The sequence below is a fragment of the Oryctolagus cuniculus genome, chromosome 11 (assembly GCF_051225735.1).
Source record: "Oryctolagus cuniculus isolate XC-2025 breed Fujian yellow rabbit chromosome 11, ASM5122573v1, whole genome shotgun sequence".
In the NCBI taxonomy this organism is placed as follows: domain Eukaryota; kingdom Metazoa; phylum Chordata; class Mammalia; order Lagomorpha; family Leporidae; genus Oryctolagus; species Oryctolagus cuniculus.
The window spans coordinates 37,901,707-37,922,050 of NC_142877.1; the positions used below are offsets into that span (position 1 = coordinate 37,901,707).

General features: G+C 40.7%; 1 protein-coding gene and 1 long non-coding RNA gene across 6 annotated transcripts in view; one reads left to right on the forward strand and one right to left on the reverse strand.

Annotated features, from left to right (window-relative positions):
- LOC149123418 (uncharacterized) overlaps window positions 1–20,344 on the reverse strand; it is a 207,965-nt gene that overhangs the window by 62,817 nt on the left and 124,804 nt on the right. For 3 of the 5 annotated variants that reach the window (XR_016215986.1, XR_016215985.1, XR_016215984.1), the window contains one exon: window positions 5,279–5,399. This is a non-coding gene — a long non-coding RNA (uncharacterized LOC149123418). Of the gene's footprint in view, window positions 1–3,109; window positions 3,242–5,278; window positions 5,400–10,502; window positions 10,852–20,344 lie in introns of those variants that run through there. The other 2 variants (XR_016215988.1, XR_016215987.1) reach the window with 2 other exon arrangements.
- The window catches only part of SPTLC3 (serine palmitoyltransferase long chain base subunit 3), a 159,547-nt gene that overhangs the window by 4,805 nt on the left and 134,398 nt on the right, over window positions 1–20,344 (forward strand). The window lies entirely within an intron of this gene.

Genomic DNA, 20,344 nt, shown 5'->3' on the forward strand with positions numbered 1-20,344 from the left:
TGGTCCTGTCATGGCAGAGGCAGCCTCAAAGATTTAAGAGGTGTCCTCTGGGCCTTTTTTCCTTTCTTTTCTTTTCTTTTCATCTTTTTTTATTTATTTGAAATACAGTTACAGAGAGAGGTAGAACCAGAGAGAGAGTGGACTTCCATTCTGTTGGTTCACTCCCCAAATGACCGCAAAGGCCATAACTGAGCTGATCTGCAGCCAGGAGCCAGGAGCTTCTTCCAGGTCTCCCACACAGGTGCAGGGGCCCAAGGACTTGGGCCGTCTTCTACTGCTTTCCCAGGCCACAGCAGAGAGCTGGATTGGAAGAGGAACAGTTGGGACTCAAACCGGCGCCGATATGGGATGCCGGTGCTGCAGGCTGGGGCTTTAACCTGCTGTGTCACAGTGCTGGCCCCTGGGCCTTTTTTCATTGTCCCAGTTCAAAGCCACTGCTCCCTTTGATCTGCATAAATCTCTTCAGCAACTGGTTGCTAGGTCACACCTTTAAACACTTATTCTTTATTCTCTTCCTGACCAGTTTGCAAATTTTTCAAATTTTGCCTTCCTGTTTCCTTTAGCTCCCACATCTCACTGTAAATCTGACCAAAAGAAGCCATTAATATCCATGCTTTTAATATGGCTTTAAAGCCATTAATATCCATCCAGCCTAAATGCTTTCCCATTTTGAAATTTCTTTCGTCAAATAAACTAGTCCATCATTATTAACTTTATTTTACGGACACAATGCAGCCAAACTCCGTGCTACAGAGTAAGAAAGATGACCTTGGGAAACAACTGTATTATAGGTTACTACTAGGAGGTTCACACTTATTGGGGACATGGCAGGAGATGATGTAGAATGGACCTCTAAAGTTTTTCCAACTAAGACACAAGAAACCTGGAGTTTACATCAATAAATGGCTATCCGTCATCTGTTCAGCAAATTTCCCAGACACTAACCAAACAGCGCATTAAGCCCTCCCACATCTGAACTGAGCAAACTCCTGTCACCCCAGAAATCCTTCAAGGTGAGCTACAGGTGCTTTCAGAAAAAAATCATCAGAATTCATGGGAGTTGGAATGCACCACCAAGAGTGTCAGCTAGAGCCACATTTATCTGTAAGTGCTAGAGAACTGGCTTTATAAGCTGTATTTCTCTCAGACTGCTTGAATTTTATTCCTTTTTGACTTTTAGAGAATAGTTTATGGATTAGCACTGACCTAATAAGCTAATCATCATGGAAAACTGGATTACGCTATTAAGGAACACAAACAGAGCCTACACACCACATGGCTAAGGAGAAAAGGAATATATCAAGGTTGAATATCATTCTCATGATTTTCCCCATTTGAACTGAGGCAGGATGAAAAAGCAAAAATCATAAAAACTCAGCAAATTTTATCTAAAAAATCTAAAACTCTATGTGGTAAAGGACATTATAAAAGAGAACAAATACGGGGGCCAGCGCTGTGGTGCAGTGAGTTAATGCCCTGAAGCACCGGCATCCCATATGGATTCCAGTTGGAGACCTGGCTGCTCCACTTCCAATCCAGCTCTCTGCTATGGCCTGGGGGAGCAGTGGAGGATGGCCCAAGTGCTTGGGCCCCTGCACCCATGTGGGAGACCCAGAAAGCAGCTCCTGGCTCCCGGCTTCGGATTGGCACAGCTCCAGCTGTTGTGGCCAATTGGGGAGTGAACCAGCAGATGGAAGACCTCTCTCTCTCTCTCTCTCTCTGCCTCTTCTCTGTGTAACTCTGACTTTCAAATAAATAAATACATTTTAAAAAGAGAGAGAGAACAAATATGAACCAACTGGAAAATGCAACGGAAGCAAAAATTCCTTCACAGTAGTCTGAGAAACATGAAAGACCTGGGACTAAATGTAAAAAGAAAAATTGAAGATCAATTTAAAGACAGTGTTAAAATGCCACTGGAGGGGCTAGCACTATGGCCTAGTAGGTAGAGCCACTGCCTGCAATGCTGGCACTCCAGACAGGCACCGGTTCAAATCTTAGCTCCCTGTTAATGTACCTGAGAAAACAGCAGAAAATGTCCCAAGCGCTTGGGCCCTTGCACCCATGGGGGAGACCCGGATGGAGTTCCTGATTCCTGGCTTCTGTCTGGCCCAGTTCTGGCCATTAAGGCCATTTGGAGAGTGAACCAGCAGATGCAAGATCTTTCTCTCTCTCTTTCTCTCACACTCTCACTCTCTTTCTCTCTCTCTCCCTTTCTCTCTTTCCCTGTAACTCTGCCTTTCAAATAAATAGATCTTTTTTAAAAAATTAAAAATAAAGAAAATAAATTTTAAAAAAGTCACTGGAGGAAATGAAAGAAAATTTGAATAAGCATAAAGACACACAATACTCATGTATAGGAAGACTCAAGAGGAAAAACATGTTAATTCTGCCAAAATTAATCTATAAATTTCTTGTGAGCCAAATTAAATAAAGCAATATAATTGTTCAGCCAGGAAAAATGACTAAGGTTTATGAGCTAAACTTAATAAATAATGACAGAATATACATGGAAAATAATAAAGACGATGATTAGCACTACCAACCAGCTAAATTCTGTTAGACTGCAAAAGAATTGAAATTATTTTGTATTAGCACATAAATTGAGAGATATTTTAAGTAATTAATTAAAATAATCCAGAAAATATAGATTGTATAATATTTACATGGAGAAATCCTTTATAAGTCCATTTTCTGTTTGTGTCCATAATGTGCAAATTGAAATTTAGTTGAAATAGTCTAGTTATTTTCATCAGTTCAATGGTGGTGAAGCTAATAAACAAAATTGTTGGGAGCTGCTACATGCCAGGCACTTTTACATAATTTTCCTCATTTAATTCTCAGAACAGTACTCCTAAATGGATATAGTTAGCCATGTTTTTATGGATGAGGAAGTTGAGGTTCTGAGAATGTAAGTTATTTCCCCAAAGTCACACATCCAGAAGAAAACCGGGACATCAACTTTAGACAATTCATCTTAACTTTTCTTATTTATTTATTTGAAAGTAAGAGTTACAGAAAGAAAAAGGAAGACACACACACACACAGAGAGAGGGAGAGAGGGGGGGAGGGAGGGAGAGATTCTCCATCCGCTGGTTCACTCCACAAATGGCTGCCATAGCCATGATGGAAATCAAGCTGGAGCCAACAGTCAGGAGCTTCATCCAGGTCTCCCACATGAGTGCAGGGGCCCAAGCACTTGGGCCATCCTCCTCTGCTTTCCCAGGCACATAGCAGAGAGCTGGATTGAAAGTGGAACCACCAGGACTTGAACCAGCACCCATATGAGATGTCAACATCCCCACTAGTGCCACAGTGCTGCCCCCCCCATCTTAACTCGTAACTCCTTTTTACTCTTAACAACTATCCCATTATTCCAAAAACTGTCTTCCATTAAAATAGGCCTAGAGACCTTTATTTTATAACTGAATATATCATCTTGTTGTTCAAGGCATTGATAACATATAAGAAAAGAAAAAGACTTCAACTTTCATTGCTAACACAGTATTCTAGAACATCATGCTCCATTTCATAATATAGGTTGGTCTATAGTTAAAAACTTTGGGAGGTACTTTCAATTTTCTTTATAATCACAAAGTAACACTCCACTAGATAAAGAATCAACAAGTGTAAGTTGAAAAACCACTATTCCTCAAGAGTATAGATAAGGGCTATAAACAATAATCATCTCAAAATGTTAATTTTGCTATTATGTACTACATTTATTGGTTACCACAAATTAGGAAAAACATATAATATTGTTCTTTTTAGGACTGGCTTATTTCACTAAACGTAAGTATGTCCTTGTAGAAATTTAAAAAATGGGCCAGCACCACGGCTCACTAGGCTAATCATCCGCCTTGTATGCCGGCACATCAGGTTCTAGTCCCAGTCGGGGTGCCAGATTCTGTCCCAGTTGCCTCTCTTCCAGGCCAGCTCTCTGCTATGCCTCGGGAGTGCAGTGGAGGATGGCCCAAGTGCTTGGACCCTGCACCCGCATGGTAGACCAGGAGAAGCACCTGGCTCCTGGCTTCGGATCAGCGCGATACGCCGGCCAGAGCGTGCTGGCTGCAGCGGCCATTGGAGGGTGAACCAACGGCAAAAAGGAAGACCTTTCTCTCTGTCTCTCTCTCTCTCACTGTCCACTCTGCCTGTGAAAGAAAGAAAGAGAGAAAGAGAGAAAGAGAGAAAGAAAGAAAGAAAGAAATTATTTTAAAAAATGGGGGTAGGAAGGTAGAATGGGAAGTATCATTATGCCCCTAAAATTCTACGTATGAAATTTGTTCCCTTTTTTAAATAAAGAAAATTTTTTAAAAGGAACTTTGGGAGGTAACCAAGAAAATAACTACAATAAACCCTAACAGTATTGAGTTATTTTGAAGTGCCAGGCATTCATCATCTTGCAATAATCCTCTGGGTATTATCAGACCAAATTTTACAAGTAAGGAAAAAGAAAGTGTTAATAACTTAATTAAGGTCACCAGCTTATAAGTATCAAAACTAAGTTTGAAAACAACATTTGTCCAATCCAGCAACTTAAGTTCTTATTCCTCTCTAAACATAAGATATCGTTGGGAGTGGGGTTCATAGCTCCTTCCACAGAGATGGAGCCAACTGGTGTCAGCATTAAAGGGAAGAGTCAGTATGAGTTCAAGGTCTGATGGGTTGCTTTGTTTGCTTGCTTTTTGCTTCTTAATGACACCAAACTGTCACATTATCTGAGGTTGCAAAATGCAACAATGTTTAATCACAGACAACTGCAGCAGAGAACTGGCCACCCCACCATGCTTCACTTTGAATAACTCTGAATTAAATGAAATAAACCCCACGTGACCCTGAGTCAAATGGATTCAGATATATCCCCAGATGGAATTCCAGAGATAAGCTGCCTCTCCGAAGCTTTCTGCAAGGGCACCTGGCCTCCCTGAACAGGCAGTTCACTGAGTACAACATTTCCTGGCATTATGAATATCTTAAACATGTGAAGTGATAACATTAGTTGTAAATTCTGGGAGACATTTCTCATAGACAGGTAGGAGCTATTTCTACTTCTCTTGCATCTGGACTGCACCTAATGACTTACTTGGCCAACAGACTGATAAAAGGGGCATTCTGGGACTTCGGAGTCTTGTTATAAGAACCCTGCACCTTGAACCCATTCCTCTTAGAACCCAAACAAGATGCCTGGAGAAAGCCTAAGCAGTCAAAGGAGAAGTCCAAGTGGAGAGAAACCAGGCATTCTTGCTGTGTTTCTAGCTGAGATGCAGCATCAACTCACCGACTGTGTGAAAGAGCTATCTTAGACGTGGATCCCCCAGCCCCAGAGTCGATCTGCTCCAGTTGATCGGCACGCAGCGTAGAAGAGCTGCCCAGCTGAGCTCCACCCATATTACAGATTCCTGAGGAAATAACCGATGAGTAATTTAAGTTTAGTGGTAGTTTCTCAAAAGCAACAGAACATGCACACATAGATATTATATTTTCTTAAAATGCCTAGGAAAGTCATTCTGTAATCTCCCTTCATAATCATTGTCAATGCTTGCTTCTAAATATTCAGGGAAGAGTTTGTTTTGGCTGTATATTTGCTTTCTGTTTTTGGCAAAGATGCCCTTTCCTACACTGTAAACTTTTATTTTGTTTTGTTTGGCACAAGGAATGTATGCTTAGGTTTCTAAATTAGGGATGAGTATGTGATTATAAAAACCAAATACAATGAACCTGGAATATTGTGCAAAAGCACAATCATTGGACCTTTGCCAAATTATTCAACCTAAGAAAGCCTGTAATTTATTGCATTTCTATTAAGAAAGGGCCAGCTTAAGAGAATGTGTGTGGTCAGGTGTTTCATTAATTAAAAGAATACATATTTTAAAGTAAGGTCAATATCTTAATTTTATTAATTAAAGGAATGTACTTTTAAATATATTTAGTGACTTCCAATTGAAAATTAATTTTATCTATTGGGTAAAGTTTTCTAGGGAAGCTTCCTCTTTGGAAATTAGATGTAGATTTATGGTAACCTTGCAAGAAATCAATCATACTTATTTCTATATACACTTAATTTTTCATTGATATGGTTACCTTTGCCTCAGTGGGCCTAAACAACTGCAGTTTCACTTGTATTCTAAAGTATATCAACCTATAAGCTCATGTGAAAAGGATGTACTGCCATCATATTAGGAAAAAAAAATATCTTGGCCAGGTAATTTGTAATTTAGATGAAATATTTAGGGAGGGAATAAAAAGCCACATAAGCACAGCTGAGAGAAATGTTGTCCATATCTACTCCACCCATCAAAGTGCTATCAGAATCCTGCTCTCACTGAAAATTTTTCTACATTGAAGATCATTTGATTTCAGTGGTGGTTGAGATTGCAAAGGCCTACAGCAGCTGTCAGTGACTTAAGTTTGTGTAGGACAATAGGGGATAATAACAATGTACAAAGTCGAGGGATACCATGGGATTTTTAAAAAGGCCCCATCTTGACAGATTTTCTGCTTTTCAAAAGAAGCCGGAAATCTAAATTTGTGTTGGTCATGCAGCGTAGGTAGGTATTCTCCTTATTTTTAAGTATTAGCATCTAATTTTCAAAAACTTAAATCAAAGGACAGGTATGTGACACAGTGGGTCAACCATGACTTGAGACATCTGTATCCCATATGCAGATACTAGATTCCAGTCTAGACTCTGCTTCCAATTCCAGCTCCCTGCTAATGCACACTGTGTCAACAGCTGATGAGTCAAGAAGTAGGGTCCCTGCCACCAATGTGGAAGACCCATACTGAGTTCCCCACTCCTAGATTGAGACGGGCTGAGCCCTGGGTTTGTCTAGTATTTTGGAAGCAAAACAGAAGCAGAGGATTAGTGGTATCTCTCATTCGCAGTCTCTCTCTCTCTCTCTCTCTCTCTCTCTCACCGTCTCCTTTCGAATAAATTAAACAAATAAATGCAAATCATATGTTTAAAAAAAAAAAACTGCTACCAACCACCAATTTTTTACCTCTGAATTGTAGGCAATAAGAGGTCATAAATCAAGTGCAATTTTCTCATATATTTTTAGAAAAAAATTCTAAAATATATTTTAGAAAAAATGACTCAGGGAATTTGTTTCCTCTTACTTTAGAATGACTTTATAGTTTTAAAAAGCAATGGGAGGCTGGCACCGCGGCTCAATAGGCTAATCCTCCACCTGCGGCGCTGGCACCCCGGGTTCTAGTCCCGATTGGGGTGCTGGATTCTGTCCCGGTTGCTCCTCTACCAGTCCAGCTCTCTGCTGTGGCCCGGGAAGGCAGTGGAGGATGGCCCAGGTCCATGGGCCCTGCACCCGCATGGGAGACCAGGAGGAAGCACCTGGCTCCTGGCTTTGGATTGGTGCAGCGTGCCAGCTGTAGCAGCCACTGGGGAGTGAACCAATGGAAAAAGGAAGACCTTTCTCTCTGTCTCTGTCTCTCTCTGTCTAACTCTGTCAAAAAAATTAAATTAAATTAAAAAAAAAAAAACAATAGGAGAGATCTCCATGTTGTTAACTTAACACTTGCTCTGGGATGCACAGGTCTGAAGAACTCATAGGACCAACTACACACAATGGATTTCTTTGACTAACTCTGATTTCAAATAGTAGATCCTCAAATGTTGACAAAATGTCACAGACCTGGCAGTGTTTATTGGCAAACCTCATTTCTCGGACTTCATGGGAGGAACACAAAGCTTTTGTTAGATGAGACACTCATAAAGCCTGGTCACCGTGTTTCTAGATCTGGTCTAACTGGGCCTTCAGAAGTTGCCCAAGAAAAAAGGCTACGTGCAGATTTTGATTATCCTCTTAATTGTAAGCTGCACATGACTGATCTTTCTCTGTCACAGAGTTGTCCTGGAGTCCAAAGGCTGACTTTTGCATATCAAGGATCCCTCCCTTGGAGGAAATGAAAGACACTTTCTGTAGAAAAACAACTCTGTCCATAATCACAACACTTTCCATGAAGAGACTTCATATACTCCCTGACTTCTCAAATCTCCGGTTATAAACTCCAGCTCTGAAATGCCTTTACTACTTATATTTGCTTTCACAACCCAACCAGAAAAACCAGTAGAACACCTCTTCCCAGAGAAGGCAGAGTGAAGAACGCAGCAGAGAGAGAAAACACATATAACCCAAAGCTACCCAGGCAACAAGATACATATGTGTTAGGCATTTGTTTTTAAATGGTGTGAGAATTCTTTATTTTTATTCACAGGATATTGATATTTATTTTACTACAAAATTCCTTTCATACCCTTTTTTAAAACACTAAGTAATATTGAACTTGCCAGAAAGATATGAATACGGTATTCATACCTTTCTGCTATTCCCATCCCAACACTCCTTGAGATTTCTTAGGAAAATATAAACCCCTTAGCAGGAACAATAGAAAGAACACTAGCTTTGATGTCACATAGAACTGGGTTTGAGTCCCTGCTCTGCCACATCCTAGTCATGTCATATTGGATGAGGAGCTTCATGTCTCTGATCCATATCTCATCAGGTTACAGTGAAGATTAAATTACATATCATATAAGCTTCTAATAAACATCAGCCATGTAATAGACACTCAATGAATGACAACTGTTATCTATTAAAGTTACCTTGCAACCATTTCTTTCTCCTCTACTGCTGTTCTAAGAATAATCAGTTCAATGCGTGGTATATAAAAGGTGTTCAACAATAAGTGTCATAAACTTTTATCAGTGATAACTTTCCAATCCTCATTTTACTTGGCCTATCAATAGCATTTGACACAAGTAATCACTCCCTCTTCTTAAAAGCATTTTGCTTTCTTGGTTTTCAGGATATGACATTTGATTTACCTCCTTTATCAATAGCTGTTCCTTTGCAATTTCTTTTCTTGGTTCCTCCTCATATTTTTGACCTATAAATTATGTAATTATCACAGGCCTAGTCATTGTCCCACTTCTATTTTTTATAATCTTTTTTAAATATTTATTTTATTTATTTGAAAGTTATAGAGAGAGGTAGAGACAGAGGGTCTTCCATTTGCTGGTTCACTCCCCAATTGGCTACAATGGCTGGAGCTTTGCCAATCTGAAGCCAGGAGCCAAGAGCTTCTTCTGGGCCCCCTACGTGGGTGCAGGGGCCAAAGAAGTTGGGCCATCTTAAACTGCTTACCCAGGCGATAGCAGAGAGCTGGGTTTGAAGTGGAGCAGCCAGGACTCGAACCAATGCCCATATGGGATGCCACCACTACAAGCAGTGGCTTTACCTGCTACACTACAGTACTGGCCCCACCACTTCTATTTTTTGACTGCATGTTACACATGATGACCTGATCTTGTCTCATCATTATACATACATAATAGGCATTTCCAACTGACTACTTGATACACAGATGTGAGTATTAATGCACATGGGGTCAGGAGGCATTTCCAACTGTACACTTAATCTTTCCAGGTGCATAATTTAAAGGCATTTCAAACTTAACATGTAAAAAACTATTCCTGATATTCCCTCATTCTGTCCCCCAAACAACCTGATCCCCTTACCATCCTTCTCATATCAATAAAGGGCAATTTTATTCTTATGGCTCAAGTGAAAAAACTTGGCATCATTCACAACTTTTCTATCATTCTACATACTCTACATTCAGTCTGTCAGAAAAGCATGGTCCTTCCTTCACAATATATCCAGAATCTCACCATCCCTCGCCTCTTCCTCAGCAACTACCTTGGTCTTGGCCATCATTATTTCTCACCCAGACGATTTCAACATTTCCATCTATTTTCCCTGGGGTTCAGTCATCTATTGTTTAAAATACCTGCCTGACACTTAGTAGCATGAAACAACAGCCATTTCATTATGCTAATGGATTCTCCTAGTCAGGAATTCAGAAAATGCAAGCGGATATAGCTCTTTTCTACTGCATGACGTCTGAGGCCATAGCTGCAATGACACAGTTGCCCAGGCCAGAAGAACTGACCTTCAAAATGAAACGATAGGCAAGCTGGGACTGTGAACTGACTTGACATCATCACAGACATGCCCATCAGGCTGACGGGAAAGGGACCGTCCTACCTCTCATGGGAGGAATATCAAGGAATTCATGGACCCAGTTTAAATCCACCTTGCCCTGCCTCCATCCCTACCCAATTCTCTGCCACTACCTGCAGGACTCAACACAGCAGCCAGTGAGCCTGCTGCAAAGAAATCCAGAGATGTCACTCTTCTGCCCAAATCCTTTCCACAGTTCCCATTTCCTTCAAAGCTAAAGCCAAAATCCTTAAAATGACCTTGACTCCATGGCCTGATCATCTATGACTCATCTCCTGCTGTCTCCCACAGAGCTCATGCTGTTCCAGTTGCACACTTTTCACTGTTCCTTAAGCAAGCTTTACATCACAGCCTCCCACCTGTGATATTTGCATTTCCTGTTCCCTCCTATTCACCTTTTCCCCAGATATCCACAGGGCTGTCCCTTCCCACCCTGAACATCTTGACACAAATGATCACCTTCTCTGGTGTCGCTCCCCGTCTTCGTGGGGGAACGACACAGGACCCTGCGCTGTTCTTCTGTCTGCTCGGCCCTCCCCGGGTTTGCTGCTGGTTCTTCCCGGGTTGGCTACTATCCCTTCCACCTCCGTGGAAGGGCAGTTCCCCCTGGCCACATTCCCCACTTCCGCAGGGGAGCGGCACACCGCCGGCCGGCTCTCTCGGGGGCTGCACAGGTGTTCCCCTTAGATGTTCCCCTTAGATGTTCCTGGTGCATGTTGTCTCTCTCCTCCTTTATAGTCCTCTTCCACCAATCCCAACTCGGCTGCCCACACGCCGAGCACGCTGCTCTCCTCCAATCAGGAGCAAGTCCTACAGTCCATTGGCTGAACTGGAGGCAGCTGTGTAGAAGCTGTTTTCTTCTCTCCCAGCGCCATATTGTGGGAGAGCAGATGCATAGAATAAGTCTTAATTCCAGTAACAGTATAGTCCGGGTTGCTCCCCACACTCTGGGAGATTTAATTTTGCAATCCTTTCTAAAATTGTAAATCTCTTCACTTCCTGCCCCTTTTTACACCCTCATCATTGCTTTAGCACTTAACACCATCTGCAAATCACACACACACACACACACACACACAAAGTTACTTCTTGTTTTGTCTGCTTCTGCCTTAAGATTGTGAGCTCACTAGGGCAGGAATTTCTGTCTTGTTGCTTGGTGAAACCCCAGCACCTAGTTCAGAGTCTGTACACAACAGACATGCAATCATATGGAAGAACATGGTAGGATGAATAAAGACCATTCACCATGAATAATCTGTCGCTTGACATCACTCATTTCATCCCATTTAGATTTTAATTAAATTTTATTTAAATGTCTGTTTGCTATGCATATGGCTAGTTCTTTAAAAGACTAAAAAAAGGCCAGCTCATAGGACACAAGGCTTGTTCCTAAACTTAAAGCATGTAATCTCTTATTAATTAATTCACAGGTCTCAAGCTTTCCTGGAAAACATGGCTACTATTCACTACTCTCTTTGTAAAAATTATTGTTACTTGTGTGGCTAGGTAGCTACAGGTTTTTAAATTGATATTGAGATATTATGAGGAAATGTCAAAAAGCTTGTGGAAGATTCAATTAAAAGACAAGTATATTTTGGTATAAAAATTTTTGAAATCTATGCATAGTTTTTTTTTTTTTTGAATATACATTTTCCCCAAATGTTGTAAAGGCTGCTCATATGCATGAATTTCCAAACTTTTTCACCACAATAAACTGACTTTTCAACTCCATTTTCCCAAGAACTTTTTGAAGTCCCCTTTACAATGCACCCAAGCCTGGGGATAAAGATTAAGTGGGCAGTTCTGCTTTAAGAAAGCAGAACTTTTTAAAAGAAAATTAAAATAGAAATTAAATGTTACTGATTCAACCCAGTAATTTTTAGAACTCCTTAGCAGGAGATGAAATATGCCCGGATTAGGGGGAAAATGACTAATCATTTAGAACACATGTGTCTATCATCAGGTACTAATAAAGCTCTTGTTCTCCAAACTGGATGCCTAAGAAAAGTCAATAGAATTTGTTTTCTCATAAATTATCCCATATCAGAGATTTTTAAATTTTTTATTTAGTAATTTTTTTTTAAAAATGTGTAAAAGACAGACACACAAAGAGAGCCATCATAGTCATATGACTTCTCCTGGTTCACTCCCCAAATGCCTGATACAGTGAGGGCCAAGCCAGGAGCTCAGAAATCAATTCAGATGTCTCATGTGGCTGGCAGGGACCTAAGTGCTGGAGCCATCACGTCTCTCCTCCCAGAGTGTGCATTATCAGGCAGCTGGAATGGAGAACACAGCTGCGACTCGAACCCAGGACATTCCAATATGGAATGCAGGTGCTCCAATCTGTGGCTTCACTGCTGTGCCAAAGCCAGCCTCTACTTAATAGATGTTTATGTCACACTACATGCTAAAAACATTGTAAATACTGTTTGATTTTCAAAAAACTTTCAGATTTGTACTAAGTCCATGTTTTGAGTAAACCGGGTCACACTAAACTTGCCTAAGACCAAAAATTTGGTTAGCAATGTAGACTGGTCTCAGAGTATGTGTTTTTATCACTAGACAAAATGTTTTTTCCACCAACATTTTTTATGAAAATTTGAAAACTTGCAGAAAAAGAGAATTCTACCATAAATGCTCCTATTCTTGCCATGTAGATTATATAAATATTGTTCTGTGTTTTTATGTTATGTCTTCCCATCTATCCACCCTTCTATGCACTCATCAATCCATACACATTTCAAAGCAAGTTATAGAATCAATTCACGGCCGGCACCGCGGCTCAATAGGCTAATCCTCTACCTTGCGGTGCCGGTACCCCAGGTTCTAGTCCCGGTCGGGGCGCCAGATTCTGTCCCGGTTGCCCCCCTTCCAGGCCAGCTCTCTGCTGTGGCCAGGGAGTGCAGTGGAGGATGGCCCAAGTGCTTGGGCCCTGCACCCCATGGGAGACCAGGAGAAGCACCTGGCTCCTGCCTTCGGATCAGCGCGGTGCGCTGGCCTCAGCGTGCCGGCCGTGGCGGCCATTGGAGGGTGAACCAACAGCAAAGGAAGACCTTTCTCTCTGTCTCTCTCTCTCACTGTGCACTCTGCCTGTCAAAAAAAAAAAAAAAAAAATCAATTCACTACACCTTAAGCATGAATACTATTAACTAAACTTCAATGATGCCTTTAGTTTTTTTTTTTCCTTAGAGGTAAAATTTACATACAATGAAATGCAAAATATGAAGTATGTTAATCAAAGATTTTTGACCATCTTTTGATGGGTTTTATTTGATAGCGCTTTTTTTTTTAAAGATTTATTTATTTATTTATTTATTTAAAGAGTTACAAAGAGAAAGAAAGAGAGGCAAAGAGAGACAGAGAGTCTTCCATCTGTTGGTTCACTCCCCAACTGGCCACAACGGCTGGAGCTGTGCCCATCTGAAGCCAGGAGCCACGAGCTTCTTCCGGGTCTCCCACATGTGTTCAGGGGCCCAAGGACTTGGGCCATCTTCTACTGCTTTCCCAGGCCATAGCAGAGAGCTGGATCAGAAGTGTGACAGCCGGGACTCAAACTGGCACCCATATGGGATGCCGGCACTGCAGGCGGCAGCTTTACCCGCTAAGCCACAGCGCTGGCCCCTCAATAGGATTTCAAAAGACAATTTTGACTACAGAAAGATGTTCTAAAGTTGCTCGTTTACCAATGAAGAACTCACTCAATTTCTGGAATACAGACCCCATCATTATGCCAATTAGCATATAATGATGTAAAGAAAAGGGTCACCCAAAGGCTATCAATTAGAGAAACTACTCTGCTGTACACCCATGGTCCTAAGGGGATTAAGAGGTAATTCTCTTTTTATTTCTAGTATAAGCCAGCTAGCAGGAAGGGATCTTAATTTCAAAAATCCTTACAATTCTTTTGTAATCTCTGTCTGCTTACACATGGGAAAATGAGTCTCAGCAAAGCTATAGACCACATTCAAGGCCACATCAACATGAGACTCCTCCATCATCACCTCCACCACACTGTCTTGATAGTCAAAGGTCCGATCTAGAAAGCTGCAGTGTTTTTTTTGTTTTTTTTTTTTTTTAAACTTCAACCTCAATCAGAGACTGTAATAGATCAATTAATCATAAAGCATCGTGTACTACTGCAAACCTAGTCTCCATCTCAAAACTGATATTGCAGAGTTGGGGATATCTCTAAAGATGAGCTGTAGTAGACATTTGTCAAGCCATTATACAGTTTGTACTATTCCATCAACTGCTCTTTATAAGAAATAAATATGGAGTTAAATATTGGGAGCCTCTGTCCTTCAACAGTTTATTTTAACACATGAAAAATGTGTCATTTTCATTATTAGACTTGCTTAAAACAGCTTTGAGGACCATGCTCCATAAATTAAAAAAAAAAAAAAGAAATTCCATTTGATTCTGAAAGCATTGATGAAAAATAATATTGATTTCTACCTTATATTTCCATAACCAGACAGCAAAGTGTTTTTACATGGTACATACGGATGTAAAATTTCCTGTAAATCTCTCTTCAATAATCATTTACCTTTTTCTTCACATATTTATGTTCACAGCTTAAGATGTGTACTCCTTAGAGTTACCTTCTGAATGTTTGAATAGCTTCAACTCCATCTTTACTTGTTTATGTATAAAGATTTATTTAGATTTATTTATCTGTTTGAAAGTCAGACTCATAAAGAGAGAGGGAGAGAAAATGAGAGAGATCTTCCATCTTCTGATTCACTCCTCACGTGTCTGCAATGGCCAGGATGAAGCCAGACCAAAGTCAGGAGCCAAAAGCTACATGTGTGTCTCTCACATGGGTGGAAGAGCCCAAACACTTGGGCCATTCTCCAGTGCCCTTCTCAGTGCATTAGCATGGAGCTGGATGGGAAGTGGAGCAGCTGGGACGTGAACCAGCACCCATTTGGGATGCTGGTGTCACAAGCAGTGGCCTCAGTCATTAGGCCACAATGCTGGTCCCTCAATTCCATCTTTAAAAACATAATTCAATGAATGCTGACTTCCAGACCAAGCAGGGAAATTACTCCTCTGAGGACACAGTGTCTGATTAGCATCTAAAAAAGATGTGAATATGGGGCCAGCGCCAAGGCTCACTAGGCTAATCCTCTGCCTGCAGCGCTGGCACCCTGGGTTCTAGTCCCGGTTAGGGCGCCAGATTCTGTCCTGGTTGCTCCTCTTCCAGGCCAGCTCTCTGCTGTGGCCCGGGAGTGCCGTGGAGGGTGGCCCAAGTGCTTGGGCCCTGCACCCGCATGGAAGACCAGGAGAAGCACCTGGCTCCTGCCTTCGGATCAGCCCGGTGCGCCGGCTGCAGCGCCACAGGCCGCAGTGGCCCCTGGGGGGTGAACCATCAAAAAAGGAAGACCTTTCTCTCTGTCTCTCTCTCTCTCACTGTCCACTCTGCCTGTAAAAAAAAAAAAAAAAAAAAAAAAGGAAAAAAAAGAAAGATGTGAATATGTATTCCCATATGCATGTTTGTATATGAATATATAATAAATGTATATGCTTTTTAAGTTTCACCATACATCAGTGAAAATTTTAGCAAATATTTTATAAAGGCATAAAGCAGATTTGGAAATGATTAGGTGTTCAAAAAAAGGATACAATAGTGGACTACTTTCCCCACTGTTTTCTCATTTTGTCAAAAGCAAAATCAAAGTCTACAATAGTTACTGGCTCATATCTCCTTTAAAATTGAGGGTTTTTTTTTTTGGGGGTCTTATTTCTCCCTAACCAGAGTCTCAAATTCAGACATGAGATGCAATCTTGGTACATTCACATCTTTTTACTGCTAATAAGGCTATCAGGGTTTTACTTGAAAATATGAGGCAACTGAGACTCAAACAGGTTCAGTCACTTGCCCAATACCTCAAAATAGCCAATCTAGGACAAGAGTGTGTCTGCCCATTGCCAGTTTCTAGTGCCTCTGCAAAACACACCCTCTGACATCACAGGATCAAAATAAGTCCTGTTGGAGTCCTTAGCACCACCACCTTTTGCCAGCCGTGCCAATGATTTGGGACACCTAGGAAAATCCCACAACTGATGTATATCAGGAGTTGGTCTGTTAAAGCTGTGACATGAGGGAGCAGCCTTTTTCCTAAGGAATCATGCCTCCCATTGCTTGATTCTTAGCATGACAACTGAATCAGGTGTGTACAGACTAAGTAAAGCATTCCACCTCATAGCCTGAGAAAATAATTCAGTAGCTGAAATAAATAAGTTGCAAACATCAATCTCCTTTTGGTAAGTATAATATCAATTTTAATCCCATTAAGTGACTCATGATTTGTGCCAACTCATTACTTTGGCTTCAGAAACTGTGACTAAAAAAACTCCTGGACTTATAAAGCTGGTTGATTCAGGAGTACAGGTAAAAACTAGTTGAGATGAGTTTGACTCTGAGAAAAGTTACTTTTCGTACATGATATTCCATATGATAAGAAAAATTAACCAGATAACTGTCATATAGACATTTCCAGATACTTTGGAAACAAGGGACTAAGTTATGGTATCAAGTCTTAGTGACTTGGTTGTTTGGAGACAATATACTTACCTTTCATACAGGAGCAAAACATTTTCATGGCAAACAAAGTATGTCCTGCCTCCCATGAAAGCCAAAAAGTTTAGCCAGAGAATCTGTATATGTTCAATGAAGCACTATCTCTTTAAGGATACATTCTGTCTTCAAAGGCAAGCAGAAGGCAACCAGAGTATTTGGGGTGACAGGTAAAGAAGGAGGAGAAACTAGGGACATGGGTATGGTCAACTAAAAGCCAATTCCTAGTACGCACAGAGAGACGGGAATAGCCATCACGGTAAGTTTCTCTCTCTCTGGGTCAGAAGGCTCTCTGAATCTGCATGCTGCAGAATAGCAGCCCTTATGTGGCCTAGTTTCAGGGGAAGGGAAGTTTTGGGTGTGACCTAGGTACAGAAGCTCAGCACCATTGAGGTCCATGAAGAAGTTAGTTGTTTTGATTCTAACAGAAAACCCATTGTTTGTAAACCAAATTCAATCTACTGAACTCAGTCAAATACTCCCAGATCCCCCCTGGAGCCCCACCCCCATCATAACTCATCCATGAGTCATCGGCAGCCCAGCACCATGAAAAAATGCTACAGTGCACACCACACTGTGATGACAGACTGCTCCTCTGTTGTTAATTCATTCCTGTTCAGTTTAACAGATTCTATCCTTTGGATTTTTTTAGTCAGTGCATAGGAATATCAGAGTCAACTGAGCAAGCTGGCTTCATCAAATCTTCAACAATGTATATGTTTAGAAGATTGTAAAATTACACACAAATAGATATAAATTGTTCGATGAGATTCCCTGAAGATCCATTCTCTACACTGTCTTCCAATGGCACTTTCGAAAATGCACAACAGATCAGGCTACCATTTGTTCAAGCTCATTAGTGGCTTCCCTTGTTAAGATCAGGGTTGTAGTCCTTAACTTGATTTGCCAGAATTGCACAACTTCCTCGCCTATTCATGCAGATATTCATTCATTTTCAAATGTTTCCTGGACATGTACTGTGTTTCGGACACTGTTCTTGGCACTGGGAAACTAACAACAGACAACGTGGATGGAACCTCTGCTCCTAGAACTGCCACTGGGCCAGGGTCACCCCTCACCACCTGTGCTAGCTGCCCCTACTTCCATGTCACAGGTCCTTAGGCTCTTCTTTATGTTAGAGAGACTTTCTGTTTCTCATGAACTACTGATTGTTCAGATTTTACCTTGAGCACCATCTTCTTTGGGGAGACGTGTCCTTTTCCTGAACTAAGCTCGATCCCCATTCTACCCACTCCACAGCACCTTTACTTACTCATCATTTCCCTTTTTATAAATATTATTTTGCATATTTTTTCATCTAGCCCAGGATTAACAAAATTTTTCTTTAAAGGACCAGACAGTAAATATTTTCATCTTTGTAAGCCATTCAATAGTCTCCGTCGTGAATACTCAGCTTTGTCATTGTAGCCTGAAAGTGGCCACAAATGAAACATGGATAAATGGATGTAGCTGTGTTTCAATAAAACTTTTTCTATGAAATCAGGCTATGGGCCAGAGATGACCTATGGGCCACAATTTGCTAACCACTCAACAACAGATAATAGAAATGCTATATTTATGTCCTATCCAGGAAGATAGTCACCAAACACATGAGGTTATTTATCATTTGAAATGTGGCTAGTGCAACTGAGTATGTAAATCTCTAAATTCATTTAATTTTAATTATTTAAGTTTAAATGTAACCAGCCATGCATGACGAATGCTAGGACAGCAAGGGGATAGACCATGATGCCAGGGGATATATCCTGCTTGTTTACCACTGTGTCACCTGGACATAGCACAAGTAGATACTCAATACATGTTTGTTGAATGAATGAATGAAAAAGTACATAAATATGGAATGAATTATATAATCTCCTTCTTTTTTCTTTTCAACACTATGTTACCACTTGGATACTTCTTGCTCTCTACCCTTGAAATATTCTATTTCTACTTGCAAATTTATTTACCTACTTATCATCAGCATCATAAGTATGCAAGCTCTAAGAGTGACTACTTGTGTGAACCCATGTGTACCTAACACAAGAACATGTACATAGCAATCATACTTCCCACAGAGTGCCGACCAGAGAAGGTAAAAAAAAAAATCAGTATCATGATTACTTTATTTCTGAAATATGCTCCAATCATTGTGTCACAAATTGCTAACTTCAGGTTTCTTTCTGGCTTCAACCTTGATATTGTGGGCTTGAGAAATTCAGCTTAGTCCTGGCTATTCCTGCTTTATAACCTTGGGCAAGTTGCTTAATGCCCTGGTGTCTCTATCATTAAGTGAAGATAATTCTATTATAGCTATTCACCACCTACCTGTTAAGAATATCAAGCAAATAAATAAGATCATGTAAGTCTATAAAAGCTTCTGAGCTTCTTGGAGATAAGAATTATTCTCCAGTGGCAGATTATAATTGACCAAGAAGACAGTAGTTATTCACAGAGATATTAAACTGCAAGTGAATTGCTTTATCTAGCTTATCAGGAAACTTAATAAAAGCTCTGTACTCTTAAAGTGAGCCAGATGGTTGTTAACAAGAGCAAAAGAATGCAACTATTGCAAGGTGGTAAAGGACAACCACTTAATTCCAAAGTTGAATTGCATTCAATTGACTTTTGAGACCTTAGCTGTTATCCATGGTGGTTCCAGTTTACAAATGTTTCTGCCCCCAAATTCCTTCTGCAGTTCTGATAAGGATGCATCCATACATTTTTTTCATCTCCATCTGAAGAGTAAAGTCTGGGCCTAGATGGCCTTCCATTATTCAATTCAAGTGGGCTCTACACATCCCCAGCTACTGCAGATGAGTTCCAGCCAGAGATCCCTGCATGATTCTCTCCCCGGTTTCCAGCCATCACTGGATGTCCATGCTGATCTTCATCCTGGAAGGTCCCTCTCTGCCTCCTCTCCCAACTTTTCCTTATTTATTCATTCCCTCTGCAAATATACTAGGGATCTATTTATATTTATACCTCTCGAAGGAATCCTGCCCTTTCTATGAACCCCTCACTCACCATTCTCTCTCCAACCTGTTGAAGCCTGTGGCTCTGCTCTTGGGCTTCCCTGGCTTGTTAGCTGACTTTTCAAGTGTGGAAACCGAGAGCCAAGATAATGGGAAAGCAGTTTAAGCTCTAAAATGCTCAACTGGTTCAGCACAGAAAGAAAGAGTTGGAATAGCAAATATAGAAATAACTTATCTACTCAAAACATCCCCCCCACCAACTCCTGCCCTGGCTTACAGGATCACTGAAGCCTAACAATTTCAAGATACTTCTGCCATTATGTACCACCTGACACAAAGAGATGCTCAATAAGTCCACAATTAAATCTCCAACTAATTTACTCTCTGAACTTAAACTTTCACATTTTTAAATTTGAATGGTAGTCAGCCCAAGCAGATCCCGATCCGGAAGCTTCCTTGAGGAATTAAATTAATTCTCAGGCTTCTTACAAAATCTTCTATGCAAGGGTTAAGAATGGAAGAAGTCTAACGATATCCTTATAGTATGTATGTTGAAACATCAAACTGTGTCAAAATAAATAAATCTCAAAAGCATAATCTAGTAGAAATGTATTGCTCAACCAAAGTAAGCATAATTGCAGTGATAGAAGTAGGAGAGTAAGGTAGTACTCTGCACAGTTGTTGGGACATCCAGTTTAGCAAAGCTGCTACAATCCTTTATGTGTGACTTCCAAGGGTACTTG